Here is an 8,689-nt window from a genome sequence, read left to right on the forward strand (position 1 = left end):
TTCATAAAATATTCATAAAATATTTTTAAATAATATTCTTTAGCAAAGATAATTTTTAAACAGGTAGAAAGAATGTTTATTATTACTAATGTGAAATTTACCGCTTAATCTTTTTCCAATTTTTTCTATGAACGCGTTCTTAATGGTCGATTTATTTAATATTTGTTACATCATTTTAAAACTTTGAGAGAATATTTTTCAAACATTACGTTTTTGAATAAAAAGTTGAAAAACTTATTTTTTTTAATTTGTGACTATTCGTACGTACGTATTTAACCAATAAATTATTTTGTTGTATAGTATAGTATACTTGTTAAGTTTAATACATTCTATATAAATTAAAATTTATCGAATACTTGCTTAAATATTAAGTAAGGTACGTGATTCAAGGCAAATGATGAAACTGGATGAAATACATTTATTACCCTTTAGGTAGAGCAATAGCCATTTTGAGATTACATTAAATGATTTTTATAATTTTGTTTAAATTATGTTTTTAATTGAAAAATTATTTCATAAATAATTTGATGATTAGTAGGAATGTATTTTTTTCTAATACTTAATGCTAATGTGTTGTATTTACAATTAAAATTACTTTTTTACTTTCAATGTATCTTTAAACATATGTTTTTTTATCATATTACTTATTAAAATGTAACAACTATATTATAAATTATGTATACTGATGAAAATTTATTAGTAATAAATTATTTTTATAAATAACTATATATTGGTGTACAATTTGTGCTGTGCTAAACCTGAAATATTGGAAAAAGGATAAAAGAAGTAGGCTATTATAAAGCAGATATAACCATATTTGTAAAGAATTGTTTTTTATTTCGATATTCACATGGTAAGAACAAATATATCTTTTACAAAGACAAAGATAATTATAATTAAATAACGAACGTTAAACGTTAATACTTTGTTTTGGGCATTTGCACAAAAATTAGAAAGTAGTTTAACAGTTTTGCGTCCGCTACAAAAGTACTGCAAGATTTGAAAGTATTGCACGCTCATTTAGAGAGAGGGACAGAGACGAATATCCAATCCCTTTTGCAGATGGACATTATATATCTGTATGCAGATTTTTTTATTACAACAAACGGATAAAGTATTAGAGAAAAGAGGATGAGACGTAAACGCGTCCGCGCGTTACACATTCAAATCCAGCTTCCTAACTGAACGGACGTTATACATAAAGAATATTGTAAATTTTATAATCGACACCATACACATGCATACATATACACACCCTCTCGCAAATATACACATTCACGTAAAATGACAAACGAGATGTCAGTTAATTATTCTATATTTCCCTTTTTTCAATAATATGCTCATGTTTCGATATATATATATATATATATACATATTTTAATATATTGTTTATACTAATCCAATCATAATTAATGAAATAATTATTTATAATAACGCAATAGTTTATAATCGTGATTTACACGAACCTTCATTAATATACATGCTATACATGCGTATTGCATACAGGAAAATATATAAATAGAAGTGTTATATGATCTGCATATAAATATAGGGACACAACATTTGGTATCGAAGTCATTGCTACATAAATAAAATTTTTTAAAAAAGTTACAACGGTACAAGAAAACTCATGGAAGTAATAATCCAGTTCTTTAGATCATTTAAAATACTTGTTTAAATACTTTTCGTATTCTCGACATTATTATATTTTACAAATATACCTAGTATAAATATATCATTTACGCGTCGAATTATATTCTTTTAAATGTTGTTTTACAAGGGATTGCACTATTAATTATTAAAATATATTTTCAACGCATATAAACATATTATTAACGATGTTATTTTAATCGTAAATATTTTAAAAAATTTTGTCAAGTTAGACAGTGATACGGGTATTTCTCTTTATTTTTACACAAATTTTTTAAACAATTGAATTTTTAAATTACATTGAGTTAATTTTCAAAAGTAATTTGACGATTCCCTTCAAGTGCTCAATTCTTCATTGCTCATTGCTCATGAATTTAGTTCTTTTCGGTACAATGCGTTAAATATACTATTTTGTTATTCAAAAAATTTTATATAAGCACTTTAATTGATTCAACAATAACAAACAAAGACAGAGTTGAAATAAATTTGATATTTTGATTTTCACTGGTACTTAATAACTTAATAAAAGCATTTTCAGCTTTCAAAAGGAGGAAAATATTCGTTATTTTACAGTTATAATTGTCGCAAAACTTACGATTTAAATGAAAAACATGAAACGAATTGGTTACAATAATTTTCCAACCATATGCAGATTGAGAGAGTAATTGAACTTTCTAAAATCACCTACATTTGCATTTTGTTTTTCTTTCTTTTTATGCGTCCCTTTTGTCTGCGATTATTTACAATACTTATCATAGTGTTAAGGAATCAGATAATAAAGGCAATGCGCTTAATTATATTATTTGAAATGAAATTAATTTGTTAATATGTATTTATAGAACTTATTTATTAATTGTATTTATAAAATTATTTTATGTTACATTAAAGTTAGACAAGTACAATAAATAAATCATAAATTTATAGGAAATTCATTCTTTTCATGATACTTTGTTGAAAATACTGAATCGATTCAGTTCTTATTTTTAATCTTCTTCTAAAACGTAACGAATACGATTGTATAAAAAATTTAGTTTCAGTGCATATCAACTTTCTTTGTTCTGTATTATGAGTATGAGTTTAATCATTTTATATGACATAATTAAAATTTACTTCACGATGTAAAACAATCATGAAATTTAAAAATGCTTTAGAGAAAATTTTATACAATCTTAGTAAAAATTTTTATTGTCAAATATAATTTTAAATTTTACTTATACAATGAAAAATAAAATCCAAATTTCATCGAACAATTATTGCTTTAAACATTTATTCCTGCATAACGATTGTAAGTACGTGTAATAGCCACAATAGTACAAATTACATTAAATGTAATTATAGTTAAAATAATATGAACCAATAAATCTTTTTATTAAAATTGACTCAATTTAGAGATTGCAATATAATATCTTTCAATTATCTTTTATATAAGATTGGTTAAAAAAAAAAAAAAAAAATCTTTCTTTATTTTTCTATACAATTGTTTGTATACAAATAATTTACAATTTAAAAATTATTTAAAACCAATACTGTTTTCTATAACAACATATATTTACTTTATCCAGAATCTTTATTTATATAAATTACAATTTGTTTTTATTAAGAGTATTAGATAATTTTTACAATATTATACATTATAATTTATTATTTTAAAATGTCAATGTTTTTATAAGTATTTGAATTTTCAATTTAAATGGACATAAACACGTGAACTTCTAGTATAAACAATTTTACTTGCATTTTTAAATAATGCAATATTTTTCTCAAGCCTAATATACATATCTTCTTCATTTGTGACAATCGTATCAAATATTAATGAAAAATTTTGTTTTCATTACATATAAAAAATAAAAGAATATTGTTATTATTAGCTAGCTTTTAGCAAATTTCGAATATACGTTTTCATAAGAGGATAAACTATTTAAATTATGAGAAAATATATTTCATAAAAAAGTAAATGGAATAACAAATAGCGCATGTACAATAATGGAAAATTAATTATTTTTACAAGTACGAATTATAGTCTAGTAATGAGTAGTTAAGTATGTTAGTAATGAATTTAAATAAGCTTTTATTCAATCTAGTTTCAATCCATAATGTAAAGCTTGGTATACTAATTTTAATTATTTTACAGTACTATAAATATGGTAAACAATTTTTATTCAAATATAAAAAATATTTTTTTTTATTTATATTTTAATACTATATAAATATATTAATAAATCGACACTTGAGGTATATTTCATATTTCTTTTTTATTAAATGTTAAAAAATAACAAATTAAAAATTGTACATAATATGTTTTAACAATAAATAATGTTATTGAATAATAATGACAATTTTTATATAAAAACTTTTTGTTATTTTTTTTTGTATATAAAAAGTTTCAACAAATATTCAATTTTAATTTTTCGATTATTGCATTTTTTATAATACAATGTTTGGTTTTATCAAAAGCATTTACATTTATTGTATATGAAAACAATATGCTAATTTCACATTGTTTTATTTGTATACTGAATAATTTTAATTTAACCATCAGAAATACTCATCTTTTATTAATTATATTTTAGAAAAAATTATTTTCACAATTAACTTTTCCAACTATTGTAGCAGAAAAGTGGGTTTAATTTATTGATATATATATAAGTTTCATAAAAATAGACTAAATATTTTATAAAACTTAATAAATATTCATCATTATTTTAAATATATAACTATATTTACCTGGAAATTTCTATTACAATTATTGATGAAATGTTTATGATACACATGCGCGCACTCATGTATGCAAACATATACAACACACACACACACACACACACACACACACACACACACACACACACACACACACAGAGAGAGAGAGAGAGAGAGAGAGAAAATGTATATATAAATATAAATTTGGCATTTAATAATTAATGATAAAAAATATTAAATTAATAAAATTGTTTAGTAAATTATGATTTACAATTTATATAATAACATGCATTTAATAGAAAAATTTGTCTTTTTTTAACTAACTAAAAATAACTTCTGTGTGAGATCGATTTTATTGGTTATATATATATTATTTTTGACAAACTTTCAAATTTTGATGACAATTTATATTCTGATTATAAAGTTTATCATACTATGTATATAAAGAACAAAATATTTTAATATTTAGTTGAATGAATTTTGTTCCACTTTATAATTAATTTTTAAATATAACATTTTTCATTTTTTTTATTGATATTATATTTTAATATTAAAAATTATTGAGATTATAAAAAATATTTAGTGCCAGTAACAATAAATTCCATTAAAAATGAAAAAAAAAAAATATTTACAATATATGAATTCGAAAAATAAGTGTTAAAGGCTAAATTATCGAATATAGGAAAACATAATACAGCAATTTCATCGTTAAAATTGTATTATGTTAAACTATTTATTTATCAAATATTAAAGTAAAGCCAATTTACAAAAATGAAGTTGCGTGTATATTAAAAACGTAATAATTATAAGTTAACATTTTTAAAGTGATTTAAATATATTTATGAATGAAATAATTTTTAGTAATTAATACATATTATTTTGAGAGTTGAAATAAATTATATATTAAAGGTTTAATAATCATAACATTAAATTTGTTATTACTTAATATTGTTAACATTTTATGAAAATTTTAAATGAAATTATTCTTAGTCTGGAATGAATATGTATTTTGGATCTATTTTTGAAACTTAGATATGTATATTATTAGAAGAAAGTGAGTACTTTATAAAAAAGAAATTTCTATTTCATTATTAATGCTATTATTATAGATAAAATATGGATAAAAATCAAAAGTTGAGAATTGAGAAATATTGAAAGGTGTAGGCCTAAGTTTTCATAAATTTAATTTTAAATATTATTTTAATATTTTCAATGGACCATAAATATTAATTAATGTAATTAAAATAATTTGAAAATATTTCATAAAAATATTATTAAAATGATAGACATGATTAAAATATATGAATTACAACAAATTAGAGATGAAAGCCGTTTAGACAGTTTTTATATCTTGGTAATTTAGATTTGTAGTTATATTACAAATAATGTCAGATTATTATTAATAACATTATTTAAACATAATTGCAAAAGTGTATTGATATAGTATAAAAAGACAACAAAAGTATGTGCTATTAATAACGTTTTTAATAAAGTTCTTAATTATGTATACAACATTTTCATGTTCATCATTTTGTTATTAAACTATCTACATATACTGTAATTTAATTATCTAATTTTGGTATTTATTTTAATGATTATAAATATTATTTACAATTTTCAAAAAATTTTTTTTTAATTTTTCAATTATAGGATACATTTTTAAATATGGGCTTATTCATACAGTATTACAATAGTTTTGGATATTAACAGTGAAACATTATTTTTCTGAGTTTAGTGGTTAAATTAGGCTTACGATCTAATCGTAAAAAATTTGTTCTTTTCATAATTAATAATATTTGTAGATGTAATAACAAAAGGATGATGCTTATATGAAAGAATTTTGAATTTATGTTTTAACTATGTATTTTTCTAATATTCATAAACATTTTTTAATATCAGGCCAAGTCATGTTTAATGTATATATAATAACAGTTAATTGAATATACGTATTACTTATACTAGTTATTTTGGGATTGATAACAACATGTCTGCGTACACGTTATTTTATCATTATAATACAAGATAAGCAATTCTTTAAAATGATATGTCGTCAAAACAATAAGTTCTTATAAGAAGAAATTTGTTATTCAGTATAATTTATGTTAGTAGCCTTATTTTGATATCCATACGCGCGAGCATAAGGAAAAATAATGTCAATAATCGAAAAGACATCTTTATAAAACATCATTTAAGTTAAGAAAGAGTGCATTTTATAATAAATTAAGTCTCGTCTGATGCCATCAATACAAGTATTTAGGTTTTTCATTTAAATTTATTAAAAGGAATTAGTTCCGATCATTCTAAAATGAGCATTGTGTATTTCATGACATAAAATCAGTGAAAACGTTGATCTATATTATATCTAACTCGATTAATGTAAAACGTAATATCAATAATTTCTTGTTGAATTAAACAATTAAATTTAAATTTAAATAATTCATATAAATGTGTGCGATAATAAATTTCTGAAACCATACAAGCAAAAACACATTTAAAATAGTCTTTTTAAAATAATGAGTTATCCAACGCTTACGGTAATAGTTGCTTCGTTTTCCTATTACTTGCTATCGCGTTATTTTAAAAATTTTTGGTTTCGGTATTTACTACTTATGCCTAAATATTATCTCATTAAAAAACTAAATTGATTTACTTTCATTCCAAGCAAGAGACGAGAATCGCAATCGAGAAAATTCGGCGAATGAAGAACAATCGCGAATTTCAGATTATAGATGTACATACACGCACACAGGCACGCACGCACGCACGCACACACATTTTATAAACCCACAAATGGTGTCATTAATAAATAGGATAATACAACGTTAAAGCTCTTTGCCTCGCAATCTTATGCGATGCTTTGAGAATATTCTTAATAATTACCTTTTTGCAAAAGAAAACACTATTTAATAATAACAATCATAACAAATACAGAGCATAGGACGATAACAAACGACTAAATCTTTTTCCGCCCTAGCCAGTCGTCTAAGTTACACTTGCACCGTGATAAAAATTTGAGCACGTTTCAGCTCACGTAAATCTCGTCTATATAAATTCGCTTGATTCGAGTAAAAATCTATACTATTTTCGAGGAGAAAAACTGTACACATAATAGCAAAAATAGGGCTAGAAACCTATTCACAAAATTCTTTCTTTCTCTCCAATATTATTTCCTTTAAAATCTCTTTTTAGAGAATTTCCGAGTATTGTCTGCTTGTATTTTTGCAATTTATTTTAACCACAGTATGCAATATATACTACATTAATTTACAACTATAAATTATTGATACAAAAAAAAAAAAAAAAAAAAAAAAAAAAAAAAAAAAAACTTTTCGTTCATTATTATTAGCCATTATAAAATTAAAATTCAAATAAATTGATAAATTAATTTCTTAGTTATTCGATACTTCAGAATTAACTTAAATAAAAATATTTCCCATTAATATCGCAGCTATTTTTCAAATAACTTATTTAAATTATTTTTAAAACTTTCGTATCTATTAACCATACTAACGAACGAATTATTTTTCCTTTTGTACACTATCGACGAACTTTCAGAATCGAATAGGTTTCGAGCTTGTGTAATTAAATCTCATATTCTTGTTATTTCAGTTACTCATCACTAATCATAAACAATATTTACAAGAACCGAATGAAATCACCAGTCAATTTTGTTCCATCAGCATTATGAATTATTTTCAATCATGGGCCATTATGCGACGTATTATGGTCTCATTTTCTCTCATCGTCTCTCAACCACCTGGCAACTATCGCGATATTATCCATTACAAAATAGAAGCTCGATTTTACGCTCTTATAGTCAACAGAAGTCACGCATACCACGCTCACTCAACACAAGTATTTAAGCATGCTGGTTATTTTCAGCTTCCGTCGTTAATTAATCGAGGTATTTTATGTATCAGATGGACGCAGGGAAGTAAAAATTACTTTTTCAACTGGTCTAATGCTAAGAAAAAAAATTGTAATTGAGAATTATGGAGAAAGCTAAATTTCTGCAATGCGCTAATATAATGATAAGAATAAGAACTTTCCACGCGTTCTGCCACCCGAAACAATTTTACGAGCAAAACTGTGCTAGCAAAATTGAAAAAATAATATGTTAAATCCAACTGATGCACCACGTAAACCGATCATTAAGTACGTCTAGATTACTAAATTTCAGTCTAAACAATCTACGGTAACAAAGGAGGATCCATTTTACAATTGCATTCGATGATCGAAATAAGCAACATAAAAAATATAATTTCGGGACATCGAATAAATACTCTTTGTTAATTTGCTTTTGCGGCAAAATTATACATTACTAGCTTAAGTTACAAAGAAA

The sequence above is a fragment of the Ceratosolen solmsi genome, unplaced genomic scaffold, assembly GCF_000503995.2.
Source record: "Ceratosolen solmsi marchali unplaced genomic scaffold, CerSol_1.0 scaffold7, whole genome shotgun sequence".
Taxonomy (NCBI): Eukaryota; Metazoa; Arthropoda; class Insecta; order Hymenoptera; family Agaonidae; genus Ceratosolen; species Ceratosolen solmsi.